Source organism: Astatotilapia calliptera, chromosome 1, assembly GCF_964374335.1.
Source record: "Astatotilapia calliptera chromosome 1, fAstCal68.1, whole genome shotgun sequence".
Classification (NCBI taxonomy): Eukaryota; Metazoa; Chordata; class Actinopteri; order Cichliformes; family Cichlidae; genus Astatotilapia; species Astatotilapia calliptera.
In genome coordinates this window covers 3752162-3755514 of record NC_137422.1, presented here as the reverse complement: position 1 = coordinate 3755514, position 3353 = coordinate 3752162, and the positions used below count along the sequence as shown (strand labels likewise).

Here is a 3353-nt window from a genome sequence, read left to right as displayed (position 1 = left end):
GCCCCCTTAACCTGATAAGTGGTTGTGCCACCCTTGGTAACAAGACTGAAATCAAATGTTTGTGATAACTGGCAATGAGTCTTTCACATGGCTGTGACAGTTTTCGTGACCTGCTCTTCTTTGCAGAATTGTTGTCATTTACCCAAATTGGAGGGATTTCAGTGATTGACAGCCCGTTTACGACCATGCCAAAGCGTCTCAGTCTGATTTGAGTCCGCACTCTGCCCGGGCCACTCAAAACATTAAATTAGATGGTCTTCAATATCTTTTTTGGCAAATGTGAGATGAGCCTTCATGTTCCTTTGGTCAGCAGTGTTTTTCTGCATTTGAGCTCTGCCATGGAAGCCATTTTTGCTCAGTCTCTTTCTTATTGTTTAATCATGAACGCTGACGTGAACTGAGACAAAGTTTTAGATTTGGATTTGTTTGTTTTTTTAACTGTTTGGATGAGTCTTCAATGCACTCATTTTGGTAGGAAAGCCAAAGGTAGAAAAGTTCATCACTGTTCCTAGATAATCAGACCTGACTGTAACTGTCAAGGTTAGCGGGACGAAAGGACCCAGGCACGGAGCTCGAGTTGACTGGAGACAGTGCGTTTTATTTACAGTAACCAAAAAACTGTTCCAAATGTGAAAAAGGTGCAAAGTTCGAATGGTGTTCTCTTCCCCCGATCCCAGTGGTAGTGCAGCTCCATTCACTCGTGAAAATCCAACCTGCTTCTTCTCCCCGGACCGTCCTCTCCGTCCACAAACTCCTAGAAAAGGTGAGTGACACAGCAGGTGAGGAGGCTTCCTAGTCACTATCAAAATCACTATCAAAAGAGCTCACAGTACCAGGCATAGTGCAATGATCCAGTGCTGACTGCTGTCAGGACACACCGTTAAATACCTCAGCCCAAAATGGAGGATGGTTAGCGGCAGCTGCATGGACAATTAGGCGCACTTGTGTTGGCTGTCATGCGGAGCTGCTTCCAGGTCAGAGGCCACCATGATCTCACTCTCCTGGAAGCACAAGCTTACATAAAACAGCCAGACACAGGGACAGAGAGAAACACACTCACAAAGAGAAAGACATTACCGGCAGGTTGTCCGGGGAGAATCGTCCAGCCGTGACAGGGACATTTATGCTGTCACATAGGGCCAGGTAGACTGGGATAGATGTTACCACAGTAACGAAGTAGAGCACGTAAAGCACTGCAGGACTTTTGCTGTGTTCTGTTCTGTTTTGAACACTTCCAGCAAACCTTTTAATATTTCCAACTGGCTAATTACACTGAAAAATGGTGTTTATGTGAGCATGAATGTCTGTCTCTCTGTCCTGTAACAGAATGGCGATCTGTCCGTCAAACCTTCCGCTGCACATATAACTCCAACATGTCATGGGAATGATAAGTATGTTTGCCGGTGGCAGAGGCTGACTTCTTGCCTATTGATAATTGATAAAATATCCCTAAAAATACAACTGTTGATTAATAATTGATAGCTGCCTGAACATGCTCTGCACCGTGTGTTACTGCCTACGTCATTCCATTAGCTCACAGAATTCCAAAGGAAGCAAAAGTAAATCACTCAGCTACATCCTGGCTCCTCATTGACCTTTTTTTCTCTGTAGCAGCACAGAATGTAACACAAGCTTTGTGGTATTGATGTACTACAGTGGAAGGGTTAAGTGTTAAGCAGTTACATAAATATTCATGTTTTGGGTTCTTGCATCGTATGCATGGCTGCTCCCCTGGCCTCTTAGTGATGAGAGCTTGTCTGAAGGATACTATAGCTTAAAAAGATTTAAAAATGCTTTACATATGATAAACTTAAACATCAATAAAGTGAATCCACAGATTGACTTTTATAGCACAGTGGATTATGAAACTGTGTGTTACAGATGACTGAGTACTATCTGTAAGGAACGAATGATTGATGGTTAATTGTCAATGTGCTTGAATGACTTAAAGCATCATTAATCAGTTTTGTGTTTAGATAGACAGAAGAAAATAGAAAAGCCCAAACATACATCAGTTTTTAAGGTTAAAGTGTCATATTTTTGAAAATTACTGCCTTTTGTTTAAAGTTCAACGGAACATGTAAAAGTAGGGATAAGGATGTTAAATATGACCTTCAATCTTTGATTATTTGCCACTACAAGTCTTTGAAACTTATGATTGTTTTTCACTAAATCATAGAAATGTAAAATCAAACAAACAAGCAAAAAATAAACAGAAGTAGCTTTTTTAGACATTTCTGTTCTACAACATTAAATGTTAGGTTAGCTGGATTACACAGATGGATTACGTGGCAGAAACACACACGGACGCAGAATAGTTGGTGATGCAAGTTTTATATATACACAAGTAAGGGGGAATATTTACAAGGGAAAGGGGCTATATACAGTGATAAATAAAAATGTGCCAGCAGGAAAACACCGAGGCAATGAGATGGAGCCGAAGCATACAGGTAGGTAGCAGACGCACCGGAGCTACCTGACAACAGGGAACAAAACAGGGTTTATGGCATACCGTTGATAGCCGAACGTTAAACACAAGTGGACGGAGAGAGTTGGAGAGCTTACTTGACCACCCAAACCACAGCCGCTGCGGTGATCGCCGCCTGATGGTACGTAGCACTCCGTCGCGGATCCAGAATAGCCAACACAAAATCCTAGGTAGGCGGGCAGGCGATGGAACAGGCTAAGACAAAGAAAAGTAGGCGAACCGTGGATCCTTTAAAACATACAGCTCCACAGCGTAAAATCAACAGATGCAGCCTGTGCTAACTCGTTACCACTTGTGACAGCGATAATACTCCGACACCAGACGTCCGTGACTCTGCTCCCTAAAAGCGCTCACTGATGACGTCCGATGCGTCGCAGGTGTGTTGGAATGCCATCAAGCCCCGCCTCGCCTACCTATAACCAAAAGGAAAACAAAACCCAAACAACAACAGTACACCTACCCACCACCTCCTAACAGTATCCCCCCCTCAAGGAACGCCACCCGGCGGTCCTCCAGGCTTGTCAGGATGCCTCCTGTAAAAATCCACAATAAGCGCTGGGTCCACAATGAAGGCCCTCGAGACCCAAGAGCGCTCCTCCGGGCCATACCCCTCCCAGTCCACCAGAAACTGGAAACCTCGGCCACGACGGCGCACATCCAGCAGCCGCCGGACTGAATAGACAGGACCCCCGTCAGCGGGCTGTGAGAGACTGGCTGCAGTTGAGAAACATGGACCGTAGGATGAATCCTCATAGAAGCCGGTAGTTGCAGCCTCACAGAAACAGGATTGATGATGCGTTGGATGGTGAAAGGACCCAGGAAGCGAGGGGCAAGCTTCCTGGCCACGCACTTCAAAGGAACATTC

The 3353-nt window shown here is 44.8% G+C and overlaps 1 long non-coding RNA gene across 1 annotated transcript; it reads right to left on the bottom strand.

Moving 5' to 3' along the window:
• Positions 1-572: 572 nt before the first annotated feature.
• On the bottom strand, positions 573-1135 carry LOC145428835 (uncharacterized). Its single transcript, XR_013909162.1, has 2 exons — positions 834-1135; positions 573-754 (listed from the first exon to the last, which is right to left on the bottom strand). It is a non-coding gene; the product is annotated as an uncharacterized LOC145428835 (long non-coding RNA).
• Between the last annotated feature and the right edge of the window lie 2218 nt (positions 1136-3353).